This window comes from Neofelis nebulosa, chromosome 2 (genome assembly GCF_028018385.1).
Source record: "Neofelis nebulosa isolate mNeoNeb1 chromosome 2, mNeoNeb1.pri, whole genome shotgun sequence".
NCBI lineage: Eukaryota > Metazoa > Chordata > Mammalia > Carnivora > Felidae > Neofelis > Neofelis nebulosa.
The window spans coordinates 189,540,109-189,565,913 of record NC_080783.1 but is presented as its reverse complement, the minus strand read 5'-3'; the positions used below and the strand labels follow the sequence as shown (position 1 = coordinate 189,565,913).

The following is a 25,805-nucleotide window of genomic DNA, read 5'->3' as shown; positions in this document are numbered from 1 at the left end:
TTATTTTCATTGCCCTACTGAGTTATTAGCATGGTTTCTTGGGTCCAATATTTTCATCATTTCTTGATCATGTATTGTTTGGCTAGAGAATATGCTCCAGTAATTGTTCTTTTTTGGAAAGGCTATGTGGATTTTTGAGTCCCAACATGTCTGACAATATGTTTATTTTATTCTCACATTTATTCATGTGCCTGGTACAGCAGACACTACTGCATGTCACAACATTCATCTACTCCCACCCCTATGCTTCTCATAATAGGATCTTCTTTGATACAGGCATTCTCCCTCTCCATGTGTCCATGCAGGGTAATTCCTGACCTACATCAGTATGGTTATCCTATTACCTTTCCAATGATTGGCTTAGGAATAAGCATGTGATAAAATGTTAGTGGACAAAACGTGACGAAAAATATGTCAGCACTTCTTTTTTTTTTATTTTTCTTAATGTTTATTTATTTTTGAGACAGAGAGAGACAGAGCATAAACAGGGGAGGGTCAGAGAGAGAGGGATTCACAGAATCTAAAGCAGGCTCCAGGCTCTGAGCTATCAGCACAGAGCCCGATGCAGGGCTTGAACCCACGGACCATGAGCTCGTGACCTGAGTCGAAGTTGGATGCTTAACCAACTGAGCCACCCAGGCGCCCCTATCAGCACTTCTGAATAAGAGATATTCTTGTCTTCCTCTGGACATTGCTGTTTCTGGATGTGGTGCCTGGAACTACTGTGGACATCTTGTCACTAGAGAAGAACTAGCCAACTAGAGAAGAACTAGAGAAGATTACAAAGCCAAAAAGCTGAGGATGACGCAGCAGAATGGCAGAAGAATCAGGAAAGTTTTTTTGTCATTTATGATATTAAGCTGATGAATTTACCAACACTTGTGATGTTCTACCTCTGAATTTCATATAAAGTGAGATAATACATTTCCTTCTTATTTAAGCCCCTTGAGGTTGGCTTTCTGTTTCTTGTAGTCAAAAGCAGCCTAATTAATACAGCTGGGTATAAGAAAATACAGCTGGAAATAGAATTCTTGGTTTACTTTCATTTCAAACTTCGAAAGTATTATTCCATTGTCTACTAGCATCTAAAGTTGATTACTAAAGTGGTATGTGAATCTATTCCCCATTTCCTTGTGAATAATCTGATTTTTCCTCTTGCCTAGAGCATTCATAGTATTTGTCTTCACTTCCGGAGTAGTGAAATTCCATCAGAGTGTGTCTTAGTTTGGGTCTTTTCTCATTCATTCTGCTTAGAAGTCAGTGGGCTCCTTTAAATTCAAGAGTTTGATTCTTTAGCTCAGAGGAAATTTATTGTTTTATTTGAATATTTCCTTTATCTTTTTTTTAAGTTTATTTATTTATTTTTGAGAGAGTGCACATGATCAGGGGAGGGGCAGAGAGAGAGAGGGAAAGAGAGAGAATCCCAAGCAGGCTCTGCACTGACAGAACACAGCCCGACCCAGGGTTTGAACTCATGACCTGAGCCAAAATCAAGCGTTGGATGCTTAACCAACTAAGTCACCCAGGAGCCCCTCCTTTGTATCTTTTATACAAATATTAGACCCTCTCAAACCATATTTATTGTCTTTTTTACATATCTCTTAAACTTGTTATCTTTTTGTACTGGGTTCAGGAAGTTTTTTTAACTACATCTTCCTGTTTAGTCATTTGTAAGTTATTAGTGTCTTTTCTGTTATTCAGACATTTTACTACATTTTTAAATTTCAACAATTATATTTTTAATTTATGAGCATTTTTTTCTCTTCTTCTAATTACATCTTTTTCATAGCAATGTGTCATTATTTCATCTATGTGAAAATCTCTGAATTGCTTTTAATATTTCCATATCCTTCCAGGTCACTTCTTATTTGTTTACCTTGGTCTTCATCTTTTATGGTGTTGATTTCGTTCAGATGTCAAGTGGTCCTTAGTTGACCATTTATATTTACTGACGAAGGAGTTTGTAGAAAGTATAGGTAGCTCATTGCAAGTTTCCTTTGCAGTTAACAGGGTCTATTTGTTCTAAATATGAGGGCAGACTGTGGCCTTTGTGCGGAGAGATCCTTCTCTTTGGAATACCTGGGTGGAGAGCAGGCAGGGGGATTTGGAATTCCCACCATTGTCAAACAAAAGTGGGGCACTTAAAAGTATTTCTCTCCTGGTCTGAAATGGCTTTTTTTTTTTTTTTTACCCTCCTGTTCAGCCCCCAGGATTTCCATTTTATCCTCTGGGCCTGCTTCAAATATCATTCTGCCTTGCTTCCTTGCTCCAACTTCATACCTTGAGCTTTCCTTCAGCAAATTTTTTATAAGTTCACAAAAACAATTCTTAGAATTCAAACTCTATACACATCTAAGAAAGGAAGGAATTACTTAAGCCAAAATGTCCTGAGGACATCTTTCCAGTTAACCACCCAGACTGCTGCCTCACAGCTCATTTTTATCCTCTATATGTACCAATCCTAAACTTAGAGCCTCTCTGAAGAAAGATTTGTCCCATGGAATCTTCCATTTGAGTTCTAGGCCATGGTTTCCTATTATATACTGAACTTTCAAAATAATAAAATGCAAGCCCATATAATTTCCATCTTCCAGAAATTTGATGAAATCTCTTGTCTACCCAGAGCACTCCTTCCTGTTTTCAGAGCTGTCATGGATTCATTTTTCTCTACATATCTTTAACTGTCATTTCAGTGGTTTCTAGGAAGGCAAGGGAGATGAATGAATGTACCCAAGTCTTACCTTGAACCAGAATTCTTAATACATTTCTATTAACACAAATCTACTTTTTATTTCCATTTTTTGACAGTGTGAGGGGTTTTAGAGTGGTTGGGAAGTCCCTGAAATTTCATGCCAAATTTGATATGGATGTGCACACACATGCACATTTCTACAGAAACAGTCATACTTTCCATCACATTCTCAAGTGGTCTGTAACTCAAAGCAGGTTAGGAAACCAAGGGGAAATGGATAAGACAAACAATTGACTGTTCTTGGTGCAAGTGAAATCCATATAATGTGGGAGGAGGGGTAGGCAATGGGTTGTAAGTGAAAACTGGTATACTGAGTAAAAAAAAAAAAAACACACATTAAATCTAGACAAGTATGAGTGTATAAAGTCAAATACACTTTTCTCAAATTGATTTTAACCGGAATTAATTTGTCTTGACCTACCTCCTCAATTCCCTCCAAAGTCAGAAAATTCAACCCAGGTTATTTTCAGGTAAACGCAGTCACTCTCGGGTAAGAGTAATAATTTCAAGCTTAGACTTGGTGATTTCAAAATATCACACCTCTATCATCCTTCTTGCCAAGGTTCTATCAAACACAGCTCAGGCATTTGGGCACCTGGTGCCTGCCCTGGCTTCTATCGCACTGCCTTCCTCCTACCTAATCTTTGGTCATTGGTCTCTATGCCCACCAAATCCTACACCAATGTCCTTGGTTCTCATGTTGGCCTTCAAGCATCAGTTCTAGAAGGGTCATCTGCATCCTTTTAACGTCAACCACATGCTCCTTTGGGTTCACTGGCTCACTCGCTCTCAGTGTCTTCCCCCATTTCTCTCTTTCAAGACTATCTTGAAGACCAGGAATTTGGGACCCTGTTCTGTGATACTCTCTAATCTCAATCTTAGATTTGTTACCTTGTGCTTTTGTACTCTCACTGGTGCTATCCCATGATGACACAAAGTACTCCTCTACAAGGCTTCACCCTGGGGAACAGCAACTTAAGGCATAAAGACAGGCCACTAGATTGCTTTCCCTGAACCCATGGCAATATAAGCTCTAGCACGTCTCCTCCAGTTCTTCCCAATCTCTGCTTAGTTCGTGTTTAGTTTATAGAACAAGGTACTTTTGCCCCTCATCTACACGGCCATATTTATTGATTCTAGGATGTACATCTCTTTACACATAGACATCTCTTAAACTGGGGTGTATCCTACAACTCATAACATCTTAGATTTCAGGACATACAGTATTTCCAATCTGTGGTTTATGGCATAACTTCATCCCTCGTGTTTGCCAGGACTGCCGTAAACTGGAGGGCTTAAAAGAAAAAACAAATTTATTGTCTACAGTTCTGAAGGCTAAGGTTCAAAATCAAAGTATTGGCAAGGTTAGTTCTTCTGAGGGCTTAGCAAAGGGTCTGTTCCAGGCCTCTCTTCTTGGCTTATACATGCTCATCTTCTCCCTAGGTGTCTTCACAAGATCTTCCCTCTATGCATATCTGTGTCCAAACTCCCTCTCCTCTTTCATAAGGACACCAGGCACATTGGACTAGAGCCCATCCTAAAGACCTCATTTTAAGTTGATTACCTCTGTAACTTCCCATCTCCAAATAAGGTCACATTCTCAGGTACTGGGGGTTAGGATTTCAACATACAAATTGTAGGGGAAACACACTTCAACCCAGAACACACCAATCCCTTCAAAGAGATTTGCTTTTGATGTTCAATACCCAACTCTCACAAACCAAAAGACTTGCTGGTCTCTGCTATGAATTTATATATAAATTCATATATAAATCTCGATAGAAACCCTGTTTCTTTATCTTTACCTTTCTGCTTTAACAATCCAAATGCTCCCCAGGCAATGAATTAATAACAGCATAAGTGGAGGCATTGGGTAACTTTAAGGGATGGGGAGGAAAGCAATCTCCATTAATATTTCAAAGTTTTTTCCAACTTCATTAAATCAGCCCAAGGTGCTGAATTCACTGGGTGAAACTTGTAGCGGTCTGTCATTTCCAGGGAAAGCCTTCTATGCTTCTCAAAATTCTCCACTGAAGTCCTTCCTGACAGCAGAGCAGTAGAAAGACACCCCAGGAATTTTGAAGACATAACCCAAAGCAGCTTACCAGAAGCATGAAATTTTTATATCTCCTGTTTAATCTTTAAATGCCACGTGAATTTGACTCTTCAACCCACATGCGACAGTGGTTTTGATGAGGAAGAAAAATTCGAGACAATTTCCCCCAAAGTTCCAAGTAACATCTAGGAAGATGTGCCCAGTTCATCCTATGATTTCATGTGCCCCTGGCATAATGCCCCATGTTTGAGAACCACAGCTTTCAGTGGAGGAAATAGGAAGTTCCCCAGATAAAGGGGTTTTGTTTGTTTCCAGCAGAGAAGGATCTTCATTCTGGCATTGCCAGGAAACCAGTCCTTTTCCACCCAAAGGGCAGCATTTCCTGAAGAGCAGATACGTGTTCCTTCCCAGCTGGTGAAGAGTCTGCTAGGTGAAAAGAAAAAGGCAGGCCACTAAATTAACAATGCAGCCTGTACTTGAGCAAGGATGCGCATATCACAAGGAAAGAAAGAAGCCAGGGGCAAGCAGGGTCAGGGTTCAGGGAAAAGGAGAAAAACCAACAGCCACAGCAAAGAGCCAAGAGGTTAACAGAGTGTGCAAAGCATAAGCAGGAAGGCAGGAAAAGAAAGGGGACAGAAGAGATGAGTAGATTAAAATTTGTGACAAAGATCAGCAAAATCTGAAATAATGGGGAGACAGCAGAGCACAAATAAAACTGGGCCACGAAAAGCACCTACGTCCCGAGCTTCATAGAGTCCCTAGAGCAGCTCCAACAAAACTTCTTCAGGGTGCCTGGTGGCTTCTGACTTCAACTCAGGTCATCATCTTAAGGTTTGTGAGTTCAAGCCCCACATCAGGCTCTGTGCTGACAGCTCAGAGCCTGAAGCCTGCTTCAGATTCTGTGTCTCCCTCTCTCTCTGCCCTTCCCTGCTCACACTCTGTCTCTCTCAAAAATAAATAAACGTGAAAAGAAGAGAAGAGAAGAGAAGAGAAGAGAAGAGAAGAGAAGAGAAGAGAAGAGAAGAGAAGAGAAGAGAAAACTTCCCTTAGTATAGTCCAGTGCCACCCCTCTGTCGTTTCATCACCATCAGCTTGTTGTGTTGTGATGTCCACTGAAGTGGAGTTTCTAGGCAACAATGATGCTAAAGTTGCCAGGTGGTTTCCAGAATTAACTCCAAATTCTATGAACCGCTGATAAACATAGGTCTGAAAATCACCTAACCAACCCTTGAATTAATGCAAGTCAGTGACCAGCATTTTCCCCCAAATTTAATAAGTTAAAAAACAGTTCCTTGGGGCTCCTGGCTGGCTGAGTCAGTAGAGCATGCAGCTCTTGATCTCGGGGTCATGAGTTCGAGCCCCATGTTGGGCATGGTGCTTACTTTAAAACCAAAAAGCAACCCACGGTTCCTTGTTGGTTCTCATCCACATCTCTTGGATGGTTCAGCATCGACTTTGAGTGCATTATGGGCTGGGTTCCTGTATAGTATTGTCCAGAAAGGTCCCACTCTGCTTTCATCCTTCCTACTCGGCTCATAGACAGTTGGGATGGCAAACACATCCGTGACTTCCAGAACTGCGCTGGCCTCCAAAGGTCCATGGAAGCCCCATGGAGCAGCCAAGCAAGGGAGAAAGTGAGATGGCTCCCACAGATCATACTTAAGGAAATCCCTGGGCTCCGAGCCAATCACACCAAAGCCCAATGGCACCACAATCAAAGCAAAAAATAAAACTGAATCTCTTCTCTTCTGTTTGTAATGGCGACAATGCTCAGTTCTCAAACTCAGGTGTGCAGGGAATGTAACTTTACTGTCCTCTAATCATCTAATTTATATTTAAATCCTCCAAATGTAATCGCAGGCAATTCAAAGTCTCTCCCCCAGCCTCGTGTCCACAGAGCTACATCTTAATTCCCAGGGCCTTACCCAGCGAGTGCCAAGGTGTCAGAGGCAGAGGGCAGGCACCCGGTGTTCCAAGTTTCCCCCATCCCCCAGCCTCTGCCCACACCTCCCCTCTCCCTCTCAGCCTTGGATCACTGCCACTCAGAGCACCACAGAGACTTCCTCTCCCAACCACAGGCCTCCTCAGCCCTCTCTAAGCCAACCTCCAAGCCTCACCCGCCCCTCTCAGGAGCATTTTCCCTGCCCTGTGCTGTGCAAGGGCTCTGGGGGGCGGGGGGGATTTCTCTGCTTCCATAGGGCAAGAAGCCATCTCTGCTTGGATGCTCCAGGGCCATATTGGCCATCTCTGCTTGGATGCTCCAGGGCCATATTGGCAATGGGAAGCACCGTCACACCACTGTCCTGGGCTTTGCCTAAACACAGGAGCACAGCCTTCCTCTGGAATCTGTCCCCAGACTTGTGAGGGACTTACATAGGATTCAGCCTCGACACAGGTGCTGCCAGCCTCCTCAGGGTCCACAAACATGTGCCTCTCCTCCTTCCCCTCTAACCTCCCCCTCCCCTCACCAAGGGCACCATTACCACATTGGGAAAGGGAGGAGAGATTGAGGGGTGCTAGAAAAGGCTTCTCTTACTCATCAGGCACCCTTCTAAAACTACTGTCCCTGCACTGAGTCCTTTGGTCCCCCCGTGAGGACCAGGCTTTGGAAAATCAAAAGCCAAGCATTAATTTCTGAATTCTGCTCTGTCACTTGTCCCCTGAGGCAATGAACGTGAAATGCCCTGGCTGTCTAGGCAGGGGAATGCGCTATAAGTAAAAAGAACTAAGGGGACAAAAATCTCAGTGAATAACTGGAAATGGTGTCCTGCCACACTGCCTGTCGTCCTTCAGCTGCCTGTGGCTCTGGCTGTGTCTGCTTTCCTCTCCTGCTTTGTCCCTTTTGAACTTCCCCCTTCCAAAGTCCTTAGTAAAAACATCAAATAATTACATGCTGTAACTGCTGATTGCACAGGGACTGGAGGAAAGGGCAAAAGGGGCTTTCCTGTAGGGGTGAAACAGCATGAAAGTCCGAGGAACAGCCAATAGTAGGATGTGGTTAAAAAGTAGAGGGCAAGTATCCCATTTATGTTTTAAAAAAAGACTTTGTATCTAGACATACACACATGAGCAAATGTACAGAAAAAATTCCTGGGAGAGCAGTAAAATTGGGAAGGAGACTTCCACATTTTTTTCTCTATATGCACCATATTGTTTAAATTATTTCCAAGGAGAATGTATCTGTGTTCTGTAGAAAACTGAAAGGTAGGGTGCATGTGGAAGATAAGCGACAGATAAAGGTAGACAGGCAAGAAGGATGGGGAAAAAATGCCTTCATTAGGAGTTGTATCTTTGCCATATTAATATATATTAATATATTAATATTAATATTATGTATATAATATGCAATATAATCTGTAATATATAATAATTATATATAATAATAATATATAATATTAATATATTAATATATATTAAATGTTTTTATTTATTTTGAGAGAGTGTGTATGCACACATGTGAGCAGGGAAGAGGCAGAGAGAGAGAGAGAATCCTAAGCAGGCTCCACACTGTCAGCACAAAGCCTGATGTAGGGCTTGAACTCCCAAATCATGACAACATGATCTGAGCTGAAATCAAGAGTAGGACATTTAACCAACTGAGCCATACAGACACCCTCCAAGCATTTTTCAACAAAATATATATTTCTTTAAATGAGATAATAAGTGTTCATCAATTTACTCTTTTCATTTGGCACTCAATCTCTCTTGACCATCTGACTTTTCCAGTTGATACAGATCAATATCAGTCTTTCTACCAGACACAGTATATTTTATTATATAGAGTATACCTTATATAACCAGTACACCAACTGGTCAACTTAGTTTACAAAAAATGCTTTAATGAATATTTGATCTTGATATATATAATTTTACACATTTATGCAAATATTTTTTCTGAGATAAAATCCCTGGAAATTGATTGTTAGGTCATAGAGGATGCACAGTTTAAATTTAAAGGATGTTGCCAAATGCCTCTAAAAATGCTGTAGAAATGGTCCCAATAACAGGGTATCAGAGTTCTCTTCTGAAAAACCTTAGCAACACTTGGTCTTTTAATATTTGATGACATGATTGGCAACACAAAATATATTATTATTTTACAAATATTTTCCTTAGTTTGACAATTACCTTTGATTTAATTACAATTTTAATTGTGCTTTTTGAAAAAAAAAATTAATTTTATGCAGTCCAATTTATAGTACCAAGATTTTTTAATGCTGACCCATATTTAATTGTGAAATTTTCATTTTTAACGAATATTAAATATTTGCTATTTAAATGAATTGGATTTATTTATTTATTTATTTATTTATTCATTCATATTTAAATATTGAACCTAGCTGTAACTTACTTTGGTTTAAGAATTCAGTAAGGATCCAGATCTTTTTAAATAAAAAATATAATAAGTATAAGATACAGAGAAGTGCACAAATGCACAAGTTGATGAATTTCCACAAAGTGAATTTCATGAGCCTCCTATGCCATATTCCCATGTGCCACACCCGTGTCCCACACCATCCAGTACAGAAAACAGAACATGACCCACACCCAGGAAGCCCCCTTAATTTCCCCTTCCAGTCATTACCTCCCCTAGGCAACCACTATCCTGACTTATATCACCATAAGATTAGTTCTGCCTGTTTTGCTATCTGGCTTCTTTTTCCCAGGCGTATGTTTCTAAGATTCATCCAAGCCTTTGTACGCGGTTATAGATTTCTTACTCATATTCCTGTATGCATTCCATTGTCTGAATAGACTATAATTAATTTATCCATTCTACTGCCTTTGGACATTTCGCTTACTTCTAGTTGGAGGCTGTTAATAATACAATATGAGTGCCATGAAATCCTTTTGTTTTCAATGTTTGTTTTCTGTTTGTTTATTTATTTAGGGAAAGCACACATGAGTGGGGGGAGGAGCAGAAAAAGAGGAGAGAGAGAGAATCCCAAGCAGGCTCCACGCTGTCAGTGCAGAGCTTGACACAGGGTTCAATCCCATCAGCCATGAGATCATGACCTGAGCTGAAATCAAGAGTCGGACATTTAACCGGCTGAGCCACTCAGATGCCCCAAACATTCTTATATATGACTGTTTATAACCATATATACACATGTATGTTGGGTATATACCTAGGCATGGGATTTGGAGTATGGAGTATGTGTGTTCGGCTTTAGTAGATACAACCAGTATCAGTGTATACCCCCACCGATAATATGTAAGAGTCCAGTTGTTCATGCTCTTGTCAACACTTGGTATTATCTAATTTTTTAATTTTGTCCATTCTAGTGGATATGTAGAGAGACTTATTTTAACTTTGATTTGCATTTGCCTGAGAACAAATGAAATTGAGTACCTTTTAATCTATGTATCGACCATTTGAACATCCTCTGTGTGAACTGTTCATTTACTTTTTTTTCTTTTTGTCTACTGGGCAGTCCTTTTGCCTACTGGGCTACTTGACTTTCCCTTATTGATTTTTAGTTATTTACAGTATCTTCTACTCTATGACTTATCCTTTCATTTTCTTCATGGTGTCTTTTGATCAGCAGTTCTTGATTTCAGGAGTGCCTGGGTGGCTCAGTCGGTTGAACGTCCAACTCTTCATTTCAGCTCAGGTCATGATCTCACAGATGGAGCCCCAAGTCGAGCTACGTGCTGGGCGTGGAGCCTGCTTAAGATTCTCTCTCTCCCTCCCTCTGCCCCTCCCTCACTAGCACTCACTCTCTTTCAAAAAAAAAAAAAAGTTCTTGATTTCAACCTAACTTAGTTTTTCAATCTTTTCCTCTATAGTTAGTGCTTTTGTGTCTTCTTTAAAAGATGTTTGCTATCCCAAGGTTATGCCGATATTCTCTTATGTTTTCTCCTAAGACTTTTATTGTCTTATTATATTAGATGTACAATGCAGCTGAAATTAATTTTTGTGAATGGTTTGAGGTAGAGGCCAAGATTCATTTTTTCCATACGGATATTAAATTGAACCAGCTCTAATTGTTGAAAAGATGCCCTTTTTCTTCTACCTTTCAGTGTTACCTTTGTTGTAAATCAAGTGGCCATATTAAGGTCTCTTCCTAAATTCCCTAATATGTTCCATTGGGCCTTTTGCCCATTCTAGCACAAATACCACAGTCTTAATTACCATAGCTTTATGATATGTCTAGATGTTTGGTAGTGGAAGTTCTCTTAGTTTTGTTCTTATTCTTCATGATTGTCTTAGCTAATCTGGGCCCTTTTCCTTTCCATACAAATTTCAAACTCAGTAAATGTCCACTTAAAAAGCCTGTTGGAATTTTGAATGGTTTGCACTCTCTACAGATAAATTTGGGGGAATTGAGTCATCCAGTCTATGAACATGGTATATCTCTCCATCTACTAAAGTCTTATTTAATTTCTCTCAATACATATTCTTGGTTTCAGTGTAAAGGTCTTGTACATCTCTATTATATTTATTCCTATGAATTTGATGATTTTGAGGCTATTGTAAATGGTATCATCTTTTTAAATTTCATTTTCTATTCTTCATTACTAGTATACAGAAGTACAACTGATTTTTATATTTTGACTTTGTTTCCATCAGTCTTGCTACATTTTCTTATTAATTCCAAGAGTGTATCTATAGATTCTTTCAAATTTCTGAATATACAATCATGTTGCCTCCTAATAGTGATAGTTTTATTTCTTACTTTCCAATCCGTGTGTATTTTATACTTTTGCTGCCCTTGCTACAATGGCTAGAACTTCTAATGCAATGTTAAATAGAAGTCATGACTGCAGACAGCCCAGGGAGAAGGCTTTCAACATCCCACCCATTAGGTATGATGTTTGCTTTAAGTTATTTGTAGGTACTCATTATCAGATTAAGGAATTTCCTTTCCTGAGACTTACTCTTTTTTATCGTGAATCGAGGTTTAATTTTATCAAATCTTTTTTCTGCATTTATTGAGATTACTGTATATATTTTTTCTGCATTCTGTTATTGTGGGAAATCATCTTGACTCATTTTCAAATGTTAAACTATTTGTGGGGTACCTGGGTGGCTCAGTCAATTAGGCGTCAAACTCCTGATTTCAACTCAGGTCATGATCTCAAGGTTGTGAGACTGCACCCTGCATTGGGCTCCATGCTGGGTCTGGAGCCACTTAAGATTCTCTCCCTCCCTTTCCCTCTGCTCCCACCTCTTAAAACAAAAATGTTAAACTACTCATGAATTCCTGAAACCTGTCCCACTTGGTTATGGCATATTATCCTTTTCATGTATTATTGAATTCATTTTGACTATATTTTGTTTAGAATTTCTGTATCTATGTCCATGAGAGAGTTCAGTCTTTAATTTTCTTGTGATGTCCTTGTCAGGTTTTGGTATAATGATTTTTCTTGAGAATAAACTGGGACATGTTACTTCTTTTTCTATTCTCTGGGAAAATGTGTAAGATTCATGTTATTACGTCATTTAAACATTGGGAAGACTTTACTAGGCTGACCAAATGGGCCTACAGAGCCTCTTTGTTTGTTCGTTCATTTGTTTACCTGTTTGGTGGGAAGGTCTTTAATAATGAATTCAATTCTTTAAGAGACATAGCTCCATTCACATTTTCTTTTTCTTCTTGTGTTAGTTTTGATATATCACGCTTTTAAAGAAATTTGTTTATTTCATCTAAGTTGTCAAATATGTTGACATAAAATTGTTCGTAATGCCCTCTTATTAATAATCTATTTTAGGAGCATCTTGTTGGCTCAGTCAGTAGAGCATGCAACTCTCAATCTCGAGGTCATGAGTTCAAGCCCCATTTGGGGCATGGAGCCTCCTTAAAAAAATAAGAATAATCATCCATTTTATCCTTAAATGTCTAACCACTTTTCTCAAAACCACTTGTTGAATAATAAGTCTCTTAGTAATTTACTAAGCCACTCAAAAATATGTATTCGTTCAAACCATGACCCACACATTACTCCAGTGCTAGGAATAAGCATTAAATAAGACAACACTCCTACTTTACAAAGCTTAAACTTAGTGAATGAAACAGACAATAAACAAGATGGTGACTAGTGTTAGGAGGAATACAGCAGGGTAAGGGTGTGAGGAGGGGAAAGGAAGGACTATTTTACCTGGAAGAGTCAGAGAAGGTCACTTTGAAGGGGTTATATCTGATCATAGACCCGAATGATGTAAGAGAATGAGCCATAACAGAACAGAAGGAATAACAGCAAAGGCTATAAGGTGGTAATGTACTTGGGATTGTCCAGAAAGGGCAAAGAAACCAATGCAACTGTAGCAGAGTTAGTGAGAGAGAACGAAGAGAAATTTAGAAACCTACTTAAGAGTCCAATTGTGCACAGTCCTATAGACTGTGGTAATGATCTGTCCAAATGTAATAGGAAAACACTGGTTTTGAATAGGCAAGTAACACAATATGATTTATGTTTTAAAAGACACCTCTAACTAATGTGTATAGAATAGACTGGGGGAGGCTATTGCAATAATCCAAGCAAAGGATGGTTATGGCTTGTATTATGGTGGGAACAGTGGAGGCCAGGAGAAGTGCTCAGATTCGGGCTACATTTTGAAGGCGGAGTCAACAGGACTTCTTGCTGGCCTAAGGGTGGGAGTTATAGGAAAGAGAAGACTCAAGGATAACTTCTAGACTTCCGGTCTGAGCAGCTAGGTAGATGGTGGTGCTCTCTTATGAGCCTGAGGATAAAGGGAAAGGAGTAGGTTTGGGGTAGGGAAGTTGAAAACCAGGAGTTTGGTATAAGACATGTTAAGTTTCCGATCTTGTTAGACACTCAAGTGTAGAATCAAAATGGTCTGAATTGCAGAAGAATGATGAAAATTGGAGATATAGGCTTAGGAGTCAGGTACAAATACATATTTAATGCCCTAAAACAAGATAAATTCATCTAGGAATGGAGAAGAGGTCCAAGACCTGAGCCCTGCGATACTCCAACTTTAAAAATTGGGAAGAGAGGTTCCATAGCAAAGATGACTAAGGAGTATCCAATCCAGTGAGGTGAAATCCCATAGGTCTGTGAGTGTTTCTGAACTCAACACTCAGCTACCCTGATCTTTGTGTCGATTGTTGTGTCAGTTTTGATTCCTTCAATTCCAAATAATAAATAATCCAACTGAAAAAAGCTTAAGCAATGAAAGAAAAACTAGGTGTGGTTCTAATAATGTCACTTGGATACAGTTTCTCCCCTATGCAGTTTCTCTGCTATGCTTTCCAACATGGTGGCTTCATTGTTGGTTTCATGTAATAATGACAAGGCTGGGGTCCCACAACAGGGAGGGGGGATAGCATTAGTGACCTGGTACAACCTCAAACCAAAATCACAGCTTGTGGTTCTGTAAAATCAAAGTGGCATAAAACCATATTCAAAATCTGTGCAAAGGCTGGCCAGTGATTACAGCTTACCTTTTCCTTTTCATCTTGCTCCTCTCAGTAACTGGACAACCTTCTCTGCTGTCTCTAAGGCATGGGAAGAGATGGCTTTACTTTTGGGTCACCTTTACCCTGCATAGTTTCAGTTTTATATGGAAAAAGTCTCCTGTGAGACTCTCCACCTTGGGCAAGCTACAGACTTTGACTTCTAACCTCCTTGTCCTGCAAGACTGCCAAAACCAAAGCCCTATTTACTAGAATCAACCAATGTCCTCAGGGTAAAAGCAACTTAAGCATTCTAGTGATCTGCACATCCCTCTGGTTCCCACTTGGCCATAGATTTCAGCCTGATAGTCCCTTAAGTGCTTTTAAGGAAATTTAATTTTTTTTAACTTAAAAAATATACCAAACATCTTAATATTTTTCAGCAGGAACTTCAGTCCAAATAGGCTTGCCTACCACTATCAGAAATCAAAGTCTACCATTTCCTTCTTCATTATCATTGAATGAGTTAGTTTTCCTTAGCAGCTACAGTATTTGCATGGGGTTCCTCTTGCCAGGGGAGGGGAGGACAGCCACTATACTCTTTTAAATGAGCTATTTTTGCAACCCAAAGGCCCTCTTCCTCCCCACTCCCACAGAGACAGAATACTTCTCATAAACATGGCGGCTTGCCTGTGTGGGTTTTTAGGTAACCCCTCTTCTTGTGCTTCTTGCAGTCAAACTACATCCAGGAAGGTATATTCCTCCAGCTGGACACCCAACGCCCACAACACTTGCTACAGGCAAGGGATAAAACATCAGCATGCATTTTTCACCTTAAAGAGCATGAGTTCCCGGAACTTTCTGAGATCTGTAGTTACTGGGCCCTCTCACCATCTCTATGTTGTTTTTCTTCATTTCTTCCTCCTGCTTGGCTTCCGCCTGATCTCATCTATTCAGGACAGTCTTCACACACATTTTGAAGTCACTGGATTAAATTTCTCTCCCCGTCTTGCCAAAAATAGAATAATTTTAAAGGCTTTCATCATTATCGTTTCACCTCCCTCATTGCTTTTCAATGTTTTTTTAAGAAAAGAAGGGGAAATGCCAACTAACACAGCAATGTTTCTATTCAAAGGTTGGACTTATCTTGACTCCTCTCTTTCTCTCATATCTAATACCAAATACGTCCTCAAGTCCTGTCAATTCTATCTTCAAAATATATTCAGAACTTCACTTCTCACCACCTCCGCCTCCACTGCTGTACTTTATCTGGACTACTGCACTGCCTTCTAATTAGTTGTCCTGGGTTTGCCTTAGCTGCCTTACTGTCTCTTCCCCATAAAACATTTACATTTTTCAAGACGGAAGCCAGCTATGCCACCTGTGCTCAAAATCTTCCAGTGGCTTCCTATTTCACTAGAATAGCGTCAGTCGTTAACATAGTTGTAAGGCCCCCCCTTCCCTCCACGCCCCTTTTCATTATTTGTTGCTGAATTCCAGCCACAATACCCTCCTTGCTGTTCTTCAAACAAGTCAAACATAGTCCTACCTCAGGGCCTTTGCACTGGCCAAATCCTGTGCGGGGAATGCTGCACCCCTAGGTTTCCTCGTGGCTCACTCCTCACTTCATTCACATCTCTGCTCAAGTATCACTCAATCAAGAGGCCTTCCTTGATCAACCTAACATAACAGCATTGTGCCTAACATCCACTCTGTTTCCTTACTCAGTTTATATTACTTCCTTGCACTTATCACCACCCCCTTACCTATTTTATATTTATTCGCTTTTTGTGTTGTTCAGAGTTGTTTGTTTTCCCCTACCAAAATATAAGCTCTCTGAGAACAAAGACCTTTGTCTGTTTTTATTCACTGATATACCACAAGAATACAGAAGAGTGCTTGGCCCTATAGTAAACACTCAGTAAACACCACTAAATGAATGCTATGTCTACAGAGGAACCCGCCGCAGGAAGCAGAGACCAGGCAGCTCCACCCTCTCTGCTGCCACGCACCTGCCACCCAGCTTCTTTGCTCATTCATCTACCTTTCCAATGTCGCTACTGTCAGCCTGCATCGAGCAGTCCTTCCTGCCTCAGGCTCCTCCACTCACCAATTTGGTAGCCAAATCCCAGATATCTAATGGGTCCACCCTCAGCCCAAGAACCCATCCAGAGTCCACGTAGCCATTGCTGGTGAAGGAGGGAGAAGGGGGTCGTGGATGTGTCTGTTCTTAGGCCAGGTACAGCCAACCTCTCTAGGCGCTCTACAAAGGGAAATATTGCTGGGGATCATTAATTTAAATACAGAACAAGCCTCCACCAAAGCATCCTTGACAGAGAGCATGTGCATAATGTCTATAAGGGGGCCTCTGATTCAAATGCCTTAACAGTCCTGGCAAGTAACAGAAACGAGTGAAGAGGGCGGGGTGGTAAGATGGTAAAGATAGGAGCAGCCACCATTACTAACTATTGCCAAGGAGGAATGTGGGCCTGCTGTTGCCAGATCTCCTGATGGTTCAAGAGAAGCCAAGAAATTTGGAAATTTTAGTGTGAAATCTCCCACTTTTTAAATGATGACAACTAATCCAATTTTAAAAAAAAATAAAATAAAAACACTGGGCAGACCAAATAAGACACATCTGCTGACCAAATATGGCTGAGTGTGATTCTGTTTTATATAGTCAGCTCAAAAAGAGGACACAAGTAATTTATCACACTCAAAAGCAATGTTTCCCAGGGGGTTCGGTGTCAGGATTTCACTTGCCCCGTCTTCTCTACCAACCCTCCTACAAACTCCCACCAACTTTGCACCTTGAGAGCCAAGGCTCAGCGCAAAGCATTCAGGCTTTGGTTAAACCTGGGTTAACACCCAGTGCTACCTCCTAGCATTTCCCAACCTCTCAGCTCAACTTAAGTCTCAGTTTCTTCATCTGCAAAACAGGAATACTAATTCCTATGTAGAAGGGTCCTAACAGAGTTAATATAAGTAAAGTGCCCGGCACATAGGAGACGCACAGGGTAATAACTACTAGAACAGAGTAGGACCTGTCTTCCCCACAGAAAGGCGTGATACCCGAAAATCCATGATTGTGGATACAGGATGCTCATAATAAGCTGGTGCCACCTAAACATCGATGTGGAATAAGGAAAGGGTAAAAATGTATTTAGTAAATAGAACAAGGATGGGAACTACGGCCATTCAGGCGTCCAGAACTTCATACTAAAGTATTTGCTTGTGAACCTTGTCCAGAATGTCTACACTTATAGAAACCAGCACTAATTAAAATTCGTAGACATCAACTATCTGCTGATTCAAGAACTCTCTCAACTTTTACAGCCACGTTTTTGGGATGCCTATTTCAACACAACACTGAATCAAGTAAATGCATGCCGATTCTCCAATGGCCTAAAAAAAAACCCATAAAACTTAATCCTTTAGCTCCAGGAGACACAGTTGAAAAAACAGAAAGCCCTGTTTGCAAAGCCTAAACTGCACTGCCGTCCCCATCTGGTATGGACTGCCAGGCAATACAACAGGACAGCCCTACATCCGCTAACAAACACAGGGAAGCAAAAAAGGATCCACAACCACTGGAAATAACACCCCTATGTCCCACCTATCCCTTGCCCTGTGCCTTCCAGGGAGGAGTCAGGCAGTGAGGACCCCTCAGGCCAGAGCCAGAGGGCCACACGGAACACTTGACTTCATGCCACACAGCACACATGGAGTGAGCCATGAAACAGGAAAGGGTCATCCTACAAGGAAACACACAAGGAAGCTCCCTCCAGGAACAGGGAGGGCCCTCAACTGCAAACCCCAGAAACACATTCCTACCAGCAGAGACTCGAAGGAAGTAGGCGGCTCCATCAATGAGGCTTAAAAAGAAAGAAACTTGTGCCGGGTCACCTGTACTTGTGAGCTGAGCTCCCCTATCCTAGATTTGCCTGGGCCTATTCCTACCTTCTGGCCTCTCAAGGCCCTCAGAATTCCACATGTCCATTATGTTTTCCTCCAGGGAGACCCAAGTACCGGAAAATCACCTCCCTCCTTCACTGCCAAGCCTCTCCTAGTAGGCAGGTGATCAGGAATTATTTAAGCTATTTTCTAGATTTAAAAAAAAAGAGGAGGTGGGGAGTCTAAAACGGGGGGGGGGGGGGGGTTAAATTCAAGATCAGCCAGGTGCTGACAATCATTGAAGCTGGACATTGGATAAACAGGGGTTCATTATACTCTTTTCTCAATTTGTGTATAGGTTTAAAATGTTCCCTAGTAAGAAAGTTTTTAAAGGGGTGTAGGGAGAGGACACAGATACAACCTGAAAACAAAACCAAGTGTCTGTCACCCTGTATTGGGACACAGAAAAATCTGGGAAGTCCTCAGACTCTCAGATCGACAGCCCAGAGGGATCACGCCCTCCCAGAGCAGAGACTGCATCTTCTAAGCCTCACCCTTGGTGTCCTCGACAAAATCACCTTCGAAAAATTCCCTAGAACTTTTCAAAATGACTCTGGCACAACCCAACTTCCCCTCTTAGCCTGTAAACCTTCTGCCTCCAGAAATCACCCCTACAGCCTCATCCCACTACAAGGGCCTCTACTTCTGGTTCCAAAGTAGTATGTTGAACAATCCAGTTATTGAAATAGTTCCTGGGGGGCAGACAGATGCCTGGGTTCCAACCGCTTGTTTAGCTGGCTCCCACTCCCAGGGGGTCCAAAGTGAGGGTACCATTATCACTTTCAGAGAGTCAAGGAACACTTACCTTCCTTCTTCTTCCTCTTCCCTTTAACTTCCCCTTGTTCCTAAAAGAAATGTTTCTGTGATCTGAAGTGGATTTTTTCAATCTCAACTCTATCGACATCTTGGGCTGAAAAATTTCTGGTTGTGGGGGGCGGGGCTGTCTTGTGCATTATAGGATGTTCAGCAGCATCCCTAGTCTCCACTCACTAAATGAGGGGAGCACACACCCCAGCCCCAGCTGTGACAACCAAAACTGTCCCAGACATTGCCACATGTTCCCTGGGAGAGTGGGGGCAGCAAAAACTGCCCCTGCTTGAGAACCACTGGTCTAAAGGATATTGAAAACCCAAGTCCCATGTTGTCCTGGCAAAAAAAAAAAAAAAAAAAAAATTGAGGATATACAGTTCATTTCCATATGCAGTATTAGACACATTTTAACTTATCAATTTGTAAGTATAGGGGTGCCTGGGTGGCTCAGTCAGTTGAATGTCTGACTTCAGCTCAGGTCATGATCCCACAGTGTGTGAGTTCGAGCCCTGCATCGGGCTCTGTGCTGACAGACAGCTCAGAGCCTGGAGCCTGCTTAGGATTCTGTGTCTCTCTCTCTTTCTGCCCTTCCCCCGCCTCTCAAAAATAAATAAACCTTAAAAAAAAACTTTAATAAATAAAATAAATTTGTGAGTACAAATATTTAAGACATGCTGCATCCTAAGCCAGAAACACATAAATTAACAAGAGAAAACTAAACTCATAACACTCCCAGCTATTTTTCCTGTCTTTGTGGTTTCCCCGTGTAAATCTGGTTTCCTCCAAATTATCCTGTTTGCCTGTCAATGTGGTAATCATTTCACCCAGGCCTTCTCTGAAGTGCCCCATAATTTGTGTTAGAAGGAAAAACTTCTAATGACTCTCTGAGCACTCCCCAAGGTATGCTGGCTCTCCGGCATTTAGCTGGTGTCACTGGAAAACAGAATCCCCCAAAAGAAGGTTTCCTAACGAAATCGCAAAAAAGGCATCACCAACATGTCCTCCTGTTACAACTTCAAATAACACCAGATTCCCAACGTGACCAAGAAACACAACACAGCTAAACCAGCCAGTGTAAGAGGTGGCAACATCCACGGGGAAATACTGTTACGTTTCTTCATTAGCCAGAAGGAGTTTCCCACTATATTTAAATGGGATGCTCCCTTCTTGAGAAGAAAGAAAATGTTTTCCAGTCTGCAGAGGCCTTACATTAGCCCCAGTCTATCATCCATCTTTGGGGAACAGACATACATAGCTGTCTCTCCTCCCCATCCCATCAGACTCCCCAGCTCTACTCAGGGGTTCTCCAAAGCCCCCCTCACCCTAGGGAGATGCTGACTTGTTTCTTCCTCTCTGATGTTTGTGGACAGGGAAGCACTGGGTGTGGGGGATTCTGTCCATTCCTCCCTCTGTTACCCCCATGCCACTGGATCACCCCACTCCTAGATTCTGGCCAAGGCCTCCTCGCTAACTTCCTGGTTTCACATTTCCCCTCGAATCCAGAGTTTATGCTGATGATGGTCTTTCAAGAGCACAAGCCAGAGGACCCAGAACCCTTCTGCGGTTTCCCATTCCCTGTCACTGGATACAATCCCAGCTTCCTTGGTGCGCAGACTTGTGGAGCCCACCCAAGGTCTGACCCAGGAGGAGTCTGAGCAAGGGCAGGATGAGCGCTGAGTGGGAAGGCGCACACACATAAGGGATTTATCCACTGGATATATGGTGGAGGGAGAAAAAGGAAGAGGGTGTTAAACATAATGACCTTAAATTTTCCTTTCAACCCTGACTTGTGATTCTCAGAACTCCTGGGCCTGCTATTCAGAGCCTGCCATCATCATCTGACCCCAAGCCTCTGGCACAGTAATGCCAAACTGTCCCCCACAAATGCCCCTCCCACAGTGCTGCACATGGTTACCCCACTTCTATGGGATGACTTCTTTCCGTGTTGTCTTGCTTTTTTTTTTAATTGCCAAAGGGACTGTGCTAGTGGCAACAGAATAAAATCAGATTGAAGTATTTAAGATGAAGCCTGTCAACCACTGGCAGCCCAGAGCATACACCCACCACTCCTTCGTATCACACACACACACACACACACACACACACACACACACACAATCCACTCATTGGATACTTGATCTTATACTGTGCCTTAGAGAGGAGGATATTTAATTCAGACATGCATTCACTCATCTCTCCAGCACCCCACAGGTCAAGCCTAGTCAGTTCATCTGCTTCAACTGCTGCTGTTCCACCAATGAGGGAATGGAAGGCAGGGAGAGATCGGGTAAGTCGCTCAAAATCACAGATTAGCTGGCAGTAGAGTTGAGACCACAAAAAGAACCCCTAACCCCATGTTTGCTATTACACTGTAAAGCACTCTTCACCCACACTGCAGAATGCAGTGTTGTACAGACAGAAGGTAGAAATAAATACCTGTTGAAAGAATAACCTACAGAGACAGGGTAGTAGAGGTTGGTTCAGAATGTGGACTCTGAACCCAGGCTGCCTAGCTTAGAATCTGGCTGTCATTTACCTAACTGTGCGACCTAAGTCAATCGACGGGGCCTCAAGGAGACCTCCTTTACAAGGTCAGGTGAGAATTAGATACCTTAATATCCATAAAGCACCCAAAACAGTATCTGGTACATATGCTAATAAAATTACCATCAGACCTCTAACATAAGCCCGAACACAGTAAGAATCATCCTTCTTAAAATTTAGTCTGGCAAATCAAAACTAAATCTTGTTAGCTCTATACCCTGTCTTTTGATACCAAAAGAAATCAACATGGGGGAGAAACTCAAATGACAGTACTCAAAATAATATTGAAGTGACCCAGTGGCTTGAGACCATTACTACAGGCAGGAAGGACCTCATAGATCAAAGGCATTGTAACACCTACTGCACCAAAGAATAAAAAACCTTAACCGCCTCTAGCAGGCATTATCTAAGTAAAGTGGGCTGCAAATCTGCGGGAGAATTGTTTTCGCCATGATAATATTTCTGGGAAATTGCTGCCTCTATGCTAAACGTACTGGCGTTGCAGAGCTGGCATACTAATAGAAAGATTATTACAGAAACACTATTAACATGAATTAGATATTATTAAAGACTCAACACTACAACAGTGCCTGATTACAAGAGATTTCAGGCTGTATTGCTTAATGGGAAGATAAAAGTGTTAATTAAGCCCCCTCTTACAGCATGTCCCTAGGCAGGTCTGTACACCACAGGTAGCAAGAGGTCTGTGTACGAAATGAGAAGCCAGTAACGCCAACCCAGTTGGATACGGTCCTACGGGAAGATGGGGAAAGAACAGGAAGAGCCAAGGTTTTCTGCACAGGAGGGGTATCCTGGGAAAGCAGACAAGTATCCAAACTTAATCTGAATCTCAGGTTTGTTTGTTTGTTTGTTTTCCTTAGCTACTTCCTCAGCAATACTTCTAAAACCTCCTTTGCTTAAGTGAAGGAGATCAAATAACTCAACATGAGATTGGCGACTCTGAATAAACAGCGTAAGCAGGGAGAGGCAGAGAAAGCCTTGCCATTATTACCCAAACCTTCCCAGGCAACCAGAAGACACTGAATAGCTCTCCCGGCAGCACCTTGGCCCAAAGCATCTCATCGCAAACAGCCTAAAGCTCTCAGTGGCTCTTAAAGAGTTGCTAGACTCAAGGCATTAGCCATGGGTTTAGGATCTATTTTGCTTTCCCACCTTGTTAATTAACTAATCAGGGATGGCAAAGCACTTCACAAATATAAACTGTCAGGGAAACGCTAAGTAAATTCACCTACCTGGTCTAAATGTCAATACTAAATTAGGAAAGGGGGAAGAGCCGAGCGGGAGGCTGAGCTGTCCTCAGCTGCTGCAATCCTGGGGCCAGGGTTCGCTAACACAAGGCTGACCGACCCGTGTGCCCTGCAGCAGCCTCCAGCCCCGGGGCAGGGCTCTCAGGCAGGACTTCTGGAAGGGAGACCTGGACTAGGGCCACCCCGGGGCAAAGGGAAGGCTGCGCGCCAGGCGCATCCTTGAGGCTCAGCCTCCATCTCCCCGCATCTCTGAGATGTCAACAAACCCCGGCCACAAAGTGAAACTTTCCGGGCCCCCGCTGTCGCGCTGGGTCTCTGCCCTCTGCCCGGGAGCGCGTCGCGGGGACAGGTGTGGAGCCGGGCCTCGGGAGGAGACCCCCGCCCCCAGCCCCTGCGATTGTGTAATCAGCCGGGGAGGGGGGGGGGGGGGGCTCGGCACCGGCCCCACGCTGGGCTGCAGATGCGCGGCCCGGGGACCCCGCGGCAGGCGCGGCGCCCGGGGGTTGTAGGGGGTTGGGGAGGCCTTTCGTCCCGCCCCCCGGGACCGCCCCCGGGAGGCCAGGGGAGCCGCGGCGCTGACACAGCCCGGAGGGGGCGCCCGAGCGGCAGACCGATGCCGAGGAGGGGGCGCGAGGGCTCGGTAGCGCGGCCGGTCTTACCTGCGCTCCGGGCCGGCAAGGCGGGAGGCGGCTCGGGATGCCGGGGCGGCGGGCGGCAGCGCTGGCAGCCAGCGGGCCACGGCATGTAAGGAACCGCGGCGGCGGCTGCGGCGTCGGCGGCGTCGGCGGCGGCGGCGGCGGCGGCGGCGGCGGCGGCGGCGGCGGCGGCAGCGGCGGGCGCGGGACTGACAGCCCCAGGCCCCGCCTCCAGCCCTGGGCCCCGCCCCCTCCGCGGCCGCGCGGCTGGCCCTGCCTACTCCGCCCACCGCCGGGGTCAAGCTCGGTCCACCAGCCCGGCGGGCGGGGGCGCTCGCTTCCGATTGGTCTGAGAGATATCCGCCCCGCCCACTCCCCGCCTCCTCCCTGGCAGGGAGCGGCGCGTGCGCGGTGGCTGCGAAGGGCAACGCAGAAAGCTGAGTGCTGGCGTTCTCGGTCCCCAGCGGTGGGTACGGGGCGTCCTTCCTCATCCGGGATGTCTGGGAGCCCTGGATGGCCCTGAGGAACCAGGAATCAAACTTAGACTACATGGTGGATGGTCCCTATTCACCTGTGAACGGATCTACGGGAGAAAAAACAAACCAGAATAGACCAGGGTCTAACCAGAGGAGACCCCAAAATTGTGAACTGCAACAGAAAACAAGCCACCAGCCTGGACGCATCTGCGACGGGTCCCAGGGGTGCTTTATCCAGCAAGTGTGATGTGTGTGCAGAGGGTCTAGTAGTTGAGAAATGAGGTTAGGGCATTAGGGTTGTGCCAGCAGAAAAAGTGAGTGAGGCTGAAGTAAGTGGCCCTTCTCCAGCACCTACCTCTTACTCCTCCCCCACCCCCTGTCCATACTCTCCCCTCTGTGCTGGTTCCAGTACCTTCCGTCTGCAAACAAGATTAAGTCTCTCCCAGGGGTGCCTGGGTGGCTCAGTCGGTTAAGCCTCTGACTTACTTTGGCTCAGTTCATGATCTCGTGGTCTGTGAGTTCCAGCCCCGCTTCAGGCTCTGTGCTGACGGCTTGGAGCCCGGAGCCTGCTTCGGATTCTGTGTCTCCCTCTCTCTCTGCCCCTCCCCTGCTCATGCTCTGTCTCTGTCTCAAAAATAAATAAGACATTTAAAAAACATTAAAAAAAACAAACAAACAAAACAGATCAAGTCTCTCCCAGCAAGAATACACTGAGATCCTGCAATTCCACTCCTAAGTATATACTCAAGGAAATTGGAAACATCTACACAAAAACTTGCACACAGATGTTCGTAGCCTATTCATTAATGGCCATAAGTGGAAACAATCGGAGGGTCCATCATCTGATGAAAGGGTAAATTATGGTTTATCCATACAATGGAATATTACTGGGCCATTAAAAGGAATGAAGTCCACATACATGCTATAATATGGAGAAACATTGAAAACTAAGTGAAGAAAGTCAGACACAAATGACCACATGGCATGTGAGTTTGTTTATACGAAATGTCGGGAATACACAAATCTACAGAAAGTAGGTGAATGGTTGCCAGGGAACCATGGAAAAGGAGAAATGGGGAGTGACTGCTAATGGGCATGAGGTTTCTTTTGGGGGTGATGAAAATGTTCTCGAACTAGATAGGAGTGATGATGATACAACTTTGTGAATATACTAAAAACCACTGGATAATATACTTTAAAGGAGTGAAAGGTATGGCATGTGAATTGTTCTCATTTAAAAAAAAAAAATCAATGCATCTAACAAAAACAAAAAGAAAACACGCAGCTCCCTTGAGGCTGTACGCCTTCCAGCTAGCTACCTTGCAGGTTCCCAGACCTTCACACCTGAGATTCTTGCAAAGGTGGCATACATGTTTTTACCAGAACTTCCTCATCTCCCATTTATACACTAGTTCCCTAGAATGTGGCTTCTACCGGTATCAGAGCTGAAATCTGCCCTTTCCTGGAATCCTGAAGGTTTCTGTGAGCCTGAGAGTTCCTGGTTCTCTTCCTCCTCTCCATTCTTTCTGTCTTGACTTTTTCCTTGGCCAGCTTTTTCTGTGGCTGTTTCCAAAATCCTTTCTAGGTTCTGTTATCCGTGTCTATGAGTTCAGTTACTGCTTCAAATTCTAACCTCCACCTGATGTTCACAGGTTTCTCAAACTCAGTGTGTCCTAAGCAACTTGTCATCTTCCCTGCCCCCACTCTCTCCTCTCTCTCCAGTAGTGATATCTATGGCTGCATACTAGGACCTGGGAGTTATCCTTGATTTTTCCCTCTTCCCTCTTCTAGAGTCAACCACCAATTTTTATCCCATAAGTGTTCCTAAATCCCACAGTCCTTCTCTATTGGCACTAACACAGCCCTGACCCACACCCCCCATCATCTTATGCCTTCTAATTCCCCCCCCCATCTTTTGTTGTCTTCAAATCCAGCTTCCAAAGAGCTG

At 43.3% G+C, this 25,805-nt stretch overlaps 1 protein-coding gene across 2 annotated transcripts in view; it reads right to left on the bottom strand.

The window, feature by feature from the left end:
• Nucleotides 1-23,555, bottom strand: part of HIVEP3 (HIVEP zinc finger 3) — a 473,741-nt gene extending 450,186 nt beyond the window's left edge. For both annotated transcript variants that reach the window (XM_058717826.1, XM_058717829.1), the window contains exon 1: nucleotides 23,406-23,555. The gene's annotated coding sequence lies outside the window, so the exon portion shown is untranslated. The remainder of the gene's footprint in view (nucleotides 1-23,405) is intronic.
• Nucleotides 23,556-25,805: the final 2,250 nt, after the last annotated feature.